We start from the raw sequence: 14,033 nt of genomic DNA on the forward strand, positions 1-14,033 counted from the left end.
TTGTAAATTGGGGGTGTTAAAGTAGATAGCCTCTTTGTTCCCTAAATCTAGGGTAGCAGGGCCAAATTTTTTGACTGTTTTTGAAAACCTGAAAGTTGGAAGAGCTAGTTAAGAATCTTATGCCAGTTGGGAAAAGACAGTACAAATAAGAGTATCAGCTTACCTAGTGTAGGACTCACTCAGTGGCCTATAATTTAGTTTTATCATATTCTTACCCACAGCCCCTCTTCTGGTACAGTCAGGTGGACCAGAAGTGAGATTCTGTTTTGGCTGTAGCTATCCTTGGTGATAAGTGTGCTAGTACACCTGAACTTCTGAGATGGAGTCAATTGGTCCTCTATCAAGTCAGGGGAAGATTAAAAAAATATTCAAATATTTCTTCAGTAACTTAAGTGAGGCAACTGGTGCATTGCATTCCATTCAGTTGGAACATTCACTGATTCAACTTCTACATTCTCTCCAGCTGATAGAAAAGTTCTTTCCCTGAAACATGTATGAATCCATACTATTTGTTTCAGATATAGGTGAGATCAAATAGTGATTTTATATTTATAGAAAAGCTTTCAAATTTCACGGGTAGTGTATTTTAGAAAGCACAGAGAAGGGGCATACAAGTTGAGGAGAAAGAAGATGGCAGGGGCACTTGAGGAAACTGTATCTTTGAGAGTTTTGTGACCACATTAGCTGATAGTATAAGCCTTCAGCCTCCACTTGAAAAAGTGCAATGCAAACAGCCCAATAGCAATGAGAAGCCCAATTCTAAGGAGATTACATCCAAGAACTAATCATTTGACTTCTATGCCCACTTTGAAATCATGAAGAGATGCTCAAGGATGAAATTCAGATTCTCGCTTACCTAAATTCCATATTCCATAACCAGTACCTGTTCAAGGACAAGATGGTGCTGGATATTGACTCAGGAACCAGCATCATCTGGAGGTCTGTGATGAAGGCAGGTCCCAAAAAGTCATTGTGATCAAATATTCCAGCATCTACAACCAAGATGTCAAGATTGGGCCAACAAGGTCTCCCTTGTGGTGATCATCATCAAGGGGAAGGTGGTGGAGGTGGAGCTGCAGTAAGTGGATAGAAGCTACCTCTTCTATTAATCCATGCTCAACATTGTGACTACATATCCAAGTGGATGTTCCTCTTTGGGCATCTCTTCCCTCACTGGGCAACAATGTATGCAACTGCCATAGAAGATCAAAAGTACAAAAATTGCAAGATTCCCTTATAAGAGGACATCTACATTTCTAACAAGTCTTAGAGAAGTCCAAGAACATGGCCATCAAGGAGCCCCTCATTGATGTGGTTGACTCCAAGTATTTGGTGACCAATGTCTTGCCTTATCAAGGAGGTGAACCTTTACATAATACACAGGGCAACCTGACCTTCATCTCCACCTTCTTTCTGCAAGTGAAGATGAATACCATGCTCTGGCAGCCAGATTCAGCACTGAGGGCACACACTGCCATAAGCATACTGACTTTTCCACTAGCCCTGAGTCACCTTACCCACTGGGGAAAAAAAAGTCTTGTTTATGGAGAATTACCTTCCGGTGAAGAAGGGTGAGATCTTTGGTGCCATTCACATATGGCCCAACACCAAAAACATTCAAAATTTCAACTTCACCATTGATCTAGACTTCAAAGAGAAATGTCTGAACTCCCCAACTCCACTGTCTACAGAATTCTTTGAGTTACACTAGAAGGTTGCTCTGCTGATAGCCTAGGGGCTATACTTCCTTCCCTAGGGGCCAAGGAGGTCAGCTTGCTCTGGGGGCCTCATAGTCTCATCCCTTTGTCCTCTGTCCTCTGTCATTAACCATTTAACTTCCCCATGGGTACATGAGAGGGTTATGGGACAACATCTTAATTGTGCTTTTCATAATTTATGACTTTATAGTTTCATTCATGACATTAAACTGTCAACTGGGGTGAGGAGAAGGAAAGACAGGCTGAGAATGCTTTCAAAATCTAGAAGAAATTTTTTCCTCCCAAAGTGGCAAGAAAGGTAGAAAATTTAGGAGGAAAAAAATGGAAGGAAAAAAAAGGAGAGGACTAGAAGAGAGGAGGGGGAAAGTGGATAGGAAAGATGAGGATAGGTTAACAATCTTTACATGGGATTTATATGAAAAGGTAAAAAACAAATAAATGTCTGTGGTATTTACTACAATGTGAATTATAATAATGTGTGCCATTATTTTGATTTAATTTTTAATGTTATCAATTTTAAAACTATATTCTTTAAGAACATTGAAATCACATTCACAGTGCAAAAAATATTGATGAGAGGCAGCCTCACAAATACATTTTTTGAAAATTGCAAATTAATTGCAACAAAGTTGTAAAGTAATATATTTAAAATAAAATACTTACAAAATGCAGCTGCTGTTTGTTTTTCAACATAAGGCAACCTTTTCAAATTTCTATGTTGGATATAAGATCTCACTTTTTTGAAAACTAAAAAAGTACAATTAGAATTAATTTTAAAATAAATTGCATTCTTTTGCAAAATATACTAAAAGGTATTTAATGTTTTGTAATTAGAGAATAACTAAAAACTGAAAACATTTTATAATGGGATAAAATTGGAGCTTTATTCATTAAAATATATTTTTAACAAAAAATTGATTCTGAAATAATTTCTCCTTTGGTTGTACTACTTTGGAACTCCTCTGACTGACTTCTTCCCCAGTCCAGGGGAATCCCATTATTGGTATTACTTCATCATTCTTTAAAATCTCATCAGCCTCTTGGACTGAAGGGTGGGGCCATGATCTCCATGTAAGGAGAAAGCTCCCTTCAAATTTCTCATTTCTCACCTGGATGCAATACTTTGGGATTTTTCTGACTGACTTCTCCACCATGTCTCCAGTCATTTCTCAACTTCTTTTATATTTTGTTTTTCCCCATTAGATTGCAATCTTCTTGAGGTCAGAGATTGTCTTTCTTTTTGCATCATGCCTGGCACATAGTAGAAGCTAAATAGATATTTGTTGATGACTCGTTGACTCTTTGAAAAGTTGGTATGCCCAACAGATGAGATAGCACTGTCACACTGCCAAAGTACAGGAAGTGTTTGTATGGCTGCAGAAATACTCAAAAATGCAGCATTCATTCCATAAATGTATAAGCTGTTCATTATTCAGAAGTCTGTGTATTAAACATAAACTATACATCTAGTAAAGAATTAAATTGAATTATAATTACATTCTATTCTTAATAATTTAATATAATAATAATTTAATTCTTTGGTTGAATCTACATGTATAGAATTTTATAGATTTTTTTTTGCAATGTGCCAATTTTAACACTGATATCAAAAGCAGTTGGCAAATCATACTATGAAGAAAGACAAAAAATATGTGCCACATATTCAGGTTCCCTTCCAGAAGAAAAGGTCCTAGTAATTTTGTATCTGTTCCCTGCTATCCATTTGGGGCCCTGGTAAAGATTTGGAATGTGAAGAGGCAAGTTTGAGTATGAAGTATGATTCTTTGCTGCTTGGGTGGCTATGTGAAAGTAATTTCTCTCCTCTTTTGATCTGATTCCTCATCCTCAATATGAGAAAGTTGGACAAAATTATTTACAAAATCTTTTTCACTTCCTAATATTAATGTTACATGCATACTTAGACACACATTTAATGCAAAGCCAGAGGAGGTTGTTACCACTGTGGTATTCAATTTCTACTTTTTTCTACTTCCTCAACAAACACTCTTAAATCAATTAAAATATCATTATGGCAGTGGGTCATTTATACATACACAAATCCAATACAATCTAATCTCCAAGACAATATGAACTCTTTGAGAGAAAGAGCTCTTTTCCCTTTAGTTGAGTATCCCTAGCACCCATATAATGTTTGCATCACAGTAGCTGTTTACTGAATGTTTACTTAATAAATGAATGAAAACCATTATCATCATTAAATTGGGGTAGGCATTCTGGTCCCTAATAGAGTAGGTGAGTGATTTTGTGAAGCAAGAGACAAAAGTAAGTGGTCAGTCTGCCTGTAATAACCCCTGGCACACTGCCTAGCACCAAAATGGATTTTTGATAAATATTTTATGGAATGAAAAATAGGGAGATTCTAAGGGGAAATGCTACATGCCTAGGAGGTAAGAGGAAAGAAATTAAAAGAAGGTGGAATGACAAGGAACTGGGAAGGCAAGTGAAGAAATATGTCACCTGTTTCAATCTAGGACTGTGCCTGTTAGAACTAAACCAGATGCTACTGCATGGGTAAAAATTATCTCAAATCTCTACTCAGTGATGTAACTAGATGAGTGAATTTGGAGGAAGTCACTTAGTCTAAGAACATGACTGAAAGGTAGCCAGTCTTGCTTACATATATGCCTGAATCCCAGATACTGGGGAGGCTAAATGTGGTAGATATCTTTAGCATAAGAGTACTGGGCTGCAGTACATTAAATCAATGGATCTAGTGTCCACACTTAAATTCAGCATCAACATGGTGACCATCTCTATACATGTATGTGTGACGGAGGGAGGCCACCATGTTGCCTAAAGAACGCAACCTAGCTCAGATAGGAAATAGAAGAGGTCAAAGATTAAAAGTTATTTTTTTATGCTTCTATTGTATAAGTAGTGGGATTGAACCCTTGAAAAGTCCTCAACATTTTAGCCTGGTTGAAATAAAGAGTCCTAGGAGGGAGGGAGAGAGAGAGAGAGAGAGAGAGAGAGAGAGAGAGAGAGAGAGAAAGAAAGAGAGAGAGAGAGAGAGAGAGAGAGAGAGAGAGAGAGAATGACAGTGTGAGAGAGTGAGAGAAGTGAAGAAAAAAGAAAAGAAAAGAAAAAATAGAGATAGAAGAGACCTTAGATTATCAAGTGCAACCTATTTAATTTGCACAGCAAAAAACTAAGCACAATTAGGGAAATAACTGATCTGAGGTTGGGCAGCTAGCTAGCAAATAATAGCCTATTGTCCAACTCAATTCTTTTGTTAAAAAATAAGTAGAAAACCAGTACCTTCAAACACCATTCTTTTCAGACTACTACATTCTTCTATGGATCACAGGAACAAATGTGGGTGAATAATGCCTTATGTGGTTGATGTCAGGGTCTGATATCTCTGACTTTATAAAGAACACTGAAGATAAGTCTCTAAGTACATTAAGTTACTGTCTACAAACAATAATCACATGCATACAAATAATACCATAGAACTAGTAGTTTCTCTATTTTTTTTAACTTTCACCTTTTATCTTAGTATCAAATTCTAAGACAAAGGATTAGGAAATTGGGGTTAATGTGACTTGCCCAGAGTCCAACAGCTAGGAAATGTCTGAGACCATCTTTGAACCCAGGACTTCCTGACTCCAGGCCCGGCACTCATTTCACTATGTATCTAGCTGTCCCAAACAAATAGTTTCATAAAGCATAGGCTCTGGACTAGCCTGACTTCCTCATCTAATACCTACCAGATTGGTAAAGGGCAACCCTGTAGATATTGCTGAAAGTGATTTAAAAAGTCACTTATGACACATATAAAGACATAAATGACACACTAAAAAAATTTAGAATTTGCACAAAGTTGAGATAAATTTTTAGATGTGACTTAATGGGGATAAATGTAAATTCATATTCTAATTCAAATAATTAACTTCATAATTACAAGATAAGAAAAGAGTGAATGTACAAAGGTTTGTAAGAATAATGTGACATTAAAATGTTTTATGTATTCATTTTTTTTAATTTGCAATCTAAATTTTCTTCCTCCCTCAAACTCCTCCTCAATCCACTGAGAAGTCAAGAAATGTGGTATCAATTATACATTTGATCAGGCAAAACATATCCATAGTAGCCATTTTGAAAAAAAAAAAGCAAAGAAGGAAAAAAGTGCAAAAAATATGCTTCAATTTTCACTTGGATGACTTTCTCTGGAGTATTTTTCTTCATATTTTTTAGAAGTGTCTTGAATCATTGTATTGAACAGAATAGATAAGCTATTCACAATTGTTATCATATGATCTCACTGTTCATGTTTTCATGGTTCTGTTCATTTCACTTTGAATCAGTTCATATAAGTCTTCCCAAGTTTTTCTGAAACAATTTCTCAAAGTATAATATAGAATTCCAACACAATAATCCAATATCCAACACAACTTTTTCTGTCCTTTTTCAATTGATAGGCATTCCCTCAATTTCCAATTCTTTGCCACAAAAAAGAGCTGCTATAAATATTTTTGTACTTGTAGATCCTCCTTTTTTTTTTCTTTGAAAGCTTTTGGATGTGATAGAGAATGTAATGTGATATTTTTTGTAGATGTCAAGTGTAACATGTGTCAATAGAATGACATGGCAACCAGGAAATCTAATCAAATGGGATAATATGTATACACTTCTCATACCTTAAAAGGTTTTATTAAATATTAGTGATGATGATAATGATTATCAGTATGCTAGAATTTAGAAATCGAGCAATGAAAAATATTTCTTAGGCATAATCATCTCTTCCTGAAGACATATATCCCCACAATTTTGGTGTGTTTTTAATTGTTATCATTATCTAACATAGTTACCAATTCTTTTCTTTGATGTACTCATTCAGGGTGTCATTCTTTTTTAAATTAATTAATTAATTAATTTAGAATATTTTCTATGGTTACATGATTCATGTTCTTTTTCTCCCTCCCCCTCCTGTAGCTAGCAAGCATTTCCACTGGGTTATACATGTTTCATTGTTCAAAACCTCTTTTCATGTTATTCATATTTGCAATAGCATTTATTTAATGCCAAAACCCCAATCATATCCCCATCAAAACATGTGATGAATCGTATGTTTTTCTTCTGTGTTTCTATTCCCACAGTTCTTTCTCTGGATGTGGACAGCATTCTTTCTCATAAATTCCTCTAGACTGTCCTATATCATTGCACTGCTGCTGGTAGAAAAGTCTATTACATTTGATTGCACCATAATGTATCAGTCTCTGTGTACAACATTCTCCTGGTTCTGCTCCTTTTACTCTGCATCAATTCCTAGAGGTCATTCCAGTTCACATGGAATTCCTCCAGTTCATTATTCCTTTGAGCACAATAGTATTCCATCATAGGGTATCATTCTTATTAATTGAGATCTATATCTTTTATTCTCTGTATTAATTTTGTTTTCTATTGTTATATTCTAGAAAGTATAAAGCTCTCTCTGGCTCTCTAGACATACATACACACACATCCCTCCCCCAGACACACCTCAAATTATCTTTAAAAATTTTTTTTAATTTAGAATATTTTTCCATGGTTACATGATTTATGATTCCTGTCCCCCCACCCCAGCTCTTTCCTCCCCCTCCTGGAGCTGACAAGCAGTTCCACTGGGTTATACATGTATCATTGATCAAAACCTATTTCTATGTTATTCATGTTTGCAGAAGAATGATTTTTTAAAGCAAAAACTCCAATCATATACCTACCAAGCCACTTGATCGATCATATGTTTTTCTTCTGTGTTTCACACAGTTATTTCTCTGGATGTGGACAACATTCTTTCTTATAAGTTCCTCTGGATTGTCCTGAATCATTGCATTGATACTAGTAGAAAAGTCTGTTACATTTGATTGTGCCAAAATGTATCAGTCTCTGTGTACAATGTTCTCCTGCTTTTGCTCCTTTTGCTCTGCATCAATTCCTGGAGGTCTGTCCAGTTCACATGGAATTCCTCTAGTTTATTATTCCTTTTAGCACAATAATATTCCACTACCATCAGATACCACAATTTATTCAGCTATGCCCCAATCAATGCACAGCTGCCTCATTTTCCAGTTTTTCATCACTACAAAGAGTGAGGCTATAAATATTTTTGTATAAGTTTTTTTTTCCTTATCATCTCTTTGGGGTACAAACCCAACAGTGGTATGACTGGGTCAAAGGGTAGCCACTCTTTTAAAACCCTTTGGGCATAGTTCCAAATTGCCCTACAGAATGGTTGGACACCTCAAATTCTTAAAAGTTCCCATTAAGAAAGTAACATTATTTCAGCTCTGTTATTTGACAGTTTATACAGTTTTGCATTTTTCCTTTTGCATATCTTTCTATTAGATTTGCATAGTTCTGTGAGAGGATTCTCTTACAATTATGTTAATTATTATTATGGCATCATTATAGCTATTCAGTAAACTTTTCCTATGTGAATTTATATGCTATACTATTCAATATATCTCTGTTTGTTTATTTCTTTTAGTTACTTACCTAAAGCTCTTTTTTAGCACAATATACTCATCATTTTAAGAATGAATTCAGAGACTTAGTGATGTAAGTGCCCTGTGCAAGGTAATAAGTAGAAGAACTGAGTTTTGAACCCAGATTCTTTACCTCCAAGCCCAGACCTCCTCTCACTATCATTCTAAGAGGATGATGGTGAATTAGTAGCATGTAAGGTAATATCTATAAAATATTATTATAATGGCCCATTCAAGTTCTAAGCTATCAATGAATGTTGTACCCTTCAAGAAGACCATCATAAGTGCTAGAGTTATCCAAACATGTCATCATAATTCAAAATGTATTTATTACCTATTCTGCATTAGACATTATCTCCTATGTCCAAACATATTCTTTTGCCTCAGGGACTATATATGCTTCTCCACTGAGGATGGGTTTGATTTTGTGAAACATCCCAAACTCTCCACAAGTGGAAAAGGTGGGTCATGGATTCTGACTCATTGGATGGGTACAATCAAATGCTAAAAGAGCAATCAATAGGTATGATGAGTGAAATTTCTAGTTCAGGTGTAGCTAGCTTAGTTGGTCTCTGAGTTATCTGACACTTGGACTTATGCTGTAAAATCCAGCAAAAAAAAAAGTTATCCATCCATAGTTCTGGGGTAGGAGAGTTGTAAAAAGAACAGGAAGTGATAAAGATCAAGAAATGGCTCTTGGGGGGGGGGAAGCTGGGTAGCTCAGTGGATTGAGAGCCAGGCCTAAAGATGGGAGGTCCTATGTTCAAATCTGGCCTCAGACACTTCCCAGCTGTGTGACCCTGGGCAAGTCACTTGACACCCATTGCCTAGCCCTTACAACTCTTCTGCCTTGGAACCAATACATAGTATTGATTCTAATACAGAAGGTAAGGGTTAAAAAAAAAAGAATAGATGGCTCTTGGAAATATAGAAAAAAAATAGGAGAGGTGTCTCAAATAGACCCTGACTTCTCACTTCTGCTATAGTCTTTCTTACCCTCCATAACAATAAAAACTGAGACCATTGCCTATCTCAGATCCAAAGGACTGAATAGAGTAGACTAGGGGACAGTCATAGGGAAAAAGATTTTAGTTTAATGCAAGAACAAACTTCCTTACAATAAGGCTTACCTATAAAAAGAATGAACTGCCAGCATGTTCCCCCTCAGGAAGCAAAAGATCACTTGGTGAACATTTTGTAGAATATTCTTCCCAAGGACCTTTTTGTGTTTGAGATTCTATGGTGCTCTGATTGTATGTGTGTCCTATAATGTTTCTTTGAAGAGCTATGGAAGACAAATACCCAACATATTTTGAATAGTGAAATATTAATTGAATTCTTATTCATTGGCAAATATTCCAAGGAGATGGAATTGAAAGGGACAAAAGTTATCTGGATAGGTAACTCTTGTTGTGCCCATTAAAAAAAAATATGCAAGCCCTCATTCTTTAAAAAAAAAACCAACAACTCATATTACATGCTAAACTTGGGAGAAATAAATTTAAAACACAGATTTGTAACCTGAAGAGAGCTCACAGATCATCATGTCCAATTCATCCATTTTACAGATGAGTAAACTGAAGCCCAGAGAGTAGTGAATTGGCCAAGATCAGAAAAGAAATCATTAGTTGCTCTACTGACTCCTATTCCAGGTCTTCTAACATTTCTTAACTATTCATTACCATGTTGTGTCTTCTATGTTCCAGGGCTATATACCTAGTACATTTGTTGTTGAGTTGTTCACTCATGTTCATCTTTACATGACCCCATCAACTTGTCCATGGAGTTTTCTTGGCAAAGTCATTGGAATGGTTTGCCATTTCTTTCTCCCATATGTGTGCATTTTACCAATGAGGGACTGAGGCAAACTGAAGTTACTTTTTACTTTCCCAGGGTCACATAGTGAGCATGTGTCTGAGGCCAGATTTTAACCCAAATCTTCCTCGCACCAGGACCAGTACCATATCCATTGTATCATTTAGCTGCCCTGCCTGGTAAAAAGTAGATACTTACTAAATGCTTGATCATTGTTGAATGATTCACTTCTTATTTATTTATTTATTTAGTCAATTTAGAACATTATTCCTTGGTTACAAAAATCATACTCTTTCCATCTCTTCCCTACCCCCGCCCCACTTCCTTGGCTGATGCGCAATTCCACTGGGTATTACAGGTGTCCTTGATCAAAACCTATTTCTATGTTGTTGATGTTTGCACTAAGATATTCATTTAAGGTCTATATCCCCAATCATATCCCCTTGACCCATGTATTCACGTGGATAGTGTTCTTTCCTGTAGATACCTCCAAATGGTTCAGGATCACTGCATTGCCACTAATGGAGCAGTTCATTAAATTCAATTGTACCACAGTGTATCATTCTCTGTGTAGAGTGTTCTCCTGGTCTGCTCCTCTAACTCTGCATCCATTCCTGGAATTCCTCCACTTTATTATTCCTTTGAGCAAAATAGTATTCCATCCCCAACATATATCACAATTTGTTCAGTCATTCTCCAATTGAAGGGCATTCCATCATTTTCCAATTTTTTTTTTGCCACCACAAAGAGTGCAGCTATGAATATTCTTACACAGGTCTTTTTCCTTATTATCTCTTTGGGGTACAAACCCAGCACTGGATCATTGAACACCTTTGAGGGATCTACGAGAAAGAACACTATGCACATTCAGAGGAAAAACTGTGGGAGTAGAAACACCGAAGAAAAACAAAAGCTTGAATACATGGGTCAAGGGGATATGGCTAGGGATGTAGACTCTAAATGAACATCCTAGTACAAACATCAACAGCATGGAAATAGGTTCTGATCAAGGACACAAATAATATCCAATGAAATTGCACTTTGGCTGCGGGAGTGGTGGTTGTAGGGGAGGGAGGGAAAAAATTCCTTGTAACCAAGGAATAATGTTCTAAATTGACTAAATTAATTAATTAATTTAAAAACTAAATTGCCCTTCAGAATGTTTGGATCAATTCACAACTCTACCAGCAATGCATTAATGTCCCAACTTTGCCACATCCCCTCCAGCATTCATTACTTTCCATTGCGATCATGTTAGCCAATCTGCTAGGCATGAGGTGATATCTCAGAGTTGTTTTGATTTGCATCTCTCTGATTATGAGAGATTTAGAACACTTTTTCATGTGCTTATTAATAGTTTTTATTTCTTTAACTGAAAATTGCCTATTCATGTCCCTTGGCCATTTATCAATTGGAAAATGGCTTGTTTTTTTGAACAATTGATTTAGCTCTTTAGAAATTTGAGTAATTAGACCTGTGTCAGAGGTTTTTGTTGTGAAGATTGTTTCCCAATTTGTTGCTTCCCTTCTAATTTTGGTTGCATTGGTTTTGTTTGTACAAAATCTTTTTAATTTGATGTAATCAAAATTATTTATTTTACACTTTGTGATTTTTTTTAGCTCTTGCTTGGTTTTAAAATCTTTTCTTTCCCAAAGATCTGAGATGTATACTAGTCTGTGTTCACTTAATTTACTTATAGTTTCCTTCTTTATATTCAAGTCATTCACCCATTCTGGGTTTATCTTGGTGTAGGGTGTGAGATGGTGATCTCTCACCTAATCTCTCCCATACTGTCTTTCAATTTTCCCAGCAGTTTTTTTTATCAAATAGTGGGTTTTGGTCCCCAAAGCTGGGATCATTGGGCTTATCATAGACAGTCTTGCTGAGGTCATTTACCCAAAGTCTATTCCATCGATCCTCTTACTGTCTCTTAGTCAGTACCAAATTATTTTGATGACCACTGCTTTATAATACAGTTTGAGATCTGGGACTGCAAGTCTCTTTCCTTTGCATTTTTTTCATGATTTCCCTGGATGTCCTTGATCTTTTGTTCTTCCAAATAAACGTTGTAATGTTTTTTTCTAATTCAGTAAAAAAAGTTTTTGTTAGTTCAATGGGTATGGCACTAAATAAATTAATTAATTTGGGTAGGATTATCATTTTTATTATCTTAGCTTGTCCGACCCATGAGCAATCAATGATTTTCCAATTGTTTAGATCTAGTTTTAATTGTGTGGAGAGTGTTTTGTAGTTGTGTTCATATAGTTCCTGTGTTTGTCTCAGCAGATAGATTCCTAAAGTTTTTATATTCTCTAGAGTGATTTTTAAATGGAATTTCTCTTTCTAATTCTTGCTGCTGAAATGTTTTGGAAATATATAGAAATGCTGATGACTTATGTGGGTTTATTTTGTATCCTGCAACTTTGCTAAAGTTGTTGATTATTTCCACTAGCTTTTTAGTTGATTCTCCAGGATTCTTTAAGTAAACCATCATGCCATCCACAAAGAGTGATAGCTTGGTCTTCTCATTGCCCATTTAAATACCTTCAATTTATTTTTCTTTTCTAATTGCTACTACTAGTGTTTATAGTACAATGTTAAATAATAGAGGTGATAATGGGCATCCTTGTTTCACTCCTGATCTTATTGGGAAGGCTTCTAGTTTATCCCCATTGCAGATAATGTTTGCTGATGGTTTTAGATATATACTTTTTATTATTTTTAGGAAAGACCCTTATATTCCTATGCTTTCTAGTGTTTTCAATAGGAATGAGTGTTGTATTTTGTCAAAAGCTTTTTCAGCATCTATTGAGATAATCAAGTGATTTTTGTCAGTTTGCTTGTTAATATTGTCAATTATGTGGATGGTTTTCCTAAGATTGAACCATCCTTGCATTCCTGGTATAAATCCTACCTGGTCATAGTGAATAACCCTCATAATCACTGGCTGCAATCTTTTTGCTAGTATCCAGTTTAAGATTTTTGCATCTATATTCATTAAGGATATTAGTCTATAGTTTTTTTTCTTGGTTTTTGACCTGCCTGGCTTTGGAATCAGTACCATATTTGTGTTGTAAAAGGGATTTGGTAGAACTTCTTCTTTGCTTATTCTAGTTGTTCTTTGAATGTTTGATAGAATTGATTTGTGAAGCCATCTGGACATGGGGATTTTTTCTTAGGGAGTTCTTTGATGGCTTGTTCAATTTATTTTTCTGATATGGGGATGTTTAGGTATTCTATTTCTTCCTCTGTTAGTCTAGGTAATTTATATTTTTGTAAATATTCATCCATATCACCTAGATTGCCATATTTATTGCCATATAATTATTCATAATAGTTTTTAATGATTGCTTTAATTTCCTCTTCATTAGAGATGATGTCTCCCTTTTCATCTTGGATACTGTTGATTTCACTTTCTTCTTTCCTTTATTAAATTAGATTTTGACCAGTACTTTGTCTATTTTTTTGTTTTTTTTCAAATTATTAGCTTCTAGTCTTATCTATTAAATCAATAGTTCTTTAACTTTCAATTTTATTAATTTCTCCTTTGATTTTTAGTATCTCTAATTTAGTTTCCATTTGAGGATTTTTAATTTGTTCACTTTCTAGTTTTTTTTTTTAATTTGCATGCCCAATTCATTGACCTCTGCCCTCCCTAATTTGTTAATATATGAACTCAAGGATATAAATTATCCCCCTGAGTATTGCTTTGACTCTATCCCATAGATTTTGAAAGGATGTCTCATCATTGTCATTTTCTTCAATGAAATTATTGTTTCTATGATTTGTTCTTCAACTGATTTTTGAGAATCATATTGTTTAATTTCCAATTAATTTGCCTCTCCATGTACCCTTACTAATTATTATTTTCATTGTATCATGGTCTGAGAAGGTTGCATTTATTATTTCTGCTCTTTTGCACTTGTTTGCAATGTTTTTATGCCCTAATACATGGTCAATCTTTGTGACTATACCATGTGCTGCTGAAAAGATGGTGTATTCTTTTTATCTC

At 35.3% G+C, this 14,033-nt stretch overlaps 1 pseudogene; it reads left to right on the forward strand.

The window, feature by feature from the left end:
• Positions 1–490: 490 nt before the first annotated feature.
• On the forward strand, positions 491–1,711 carry LOC100019087 (protein arginine N-methyltransferase 1-like; annotated as a pseudogene).
• Positions 1,712–14,033: the final 12,322 nt, after the last annotated feature.

The sequence above is a fragment of the Monodelphis domestica genome, chromosome 6, assembly GCF_027887165.1.
Source record: "Monodelphis domestica isolate mMonDom1 chromosome 6, mMonDom1.pri, whole genome shotgun sequence".
Classification (NCBI taxonomy): domain Eukaryota; kingdom Metazoa; phylum Chordata; class Mammalia; order Didelphimorphia; family Didelphidae; genus Monodelphis; species Monodelphis domestica.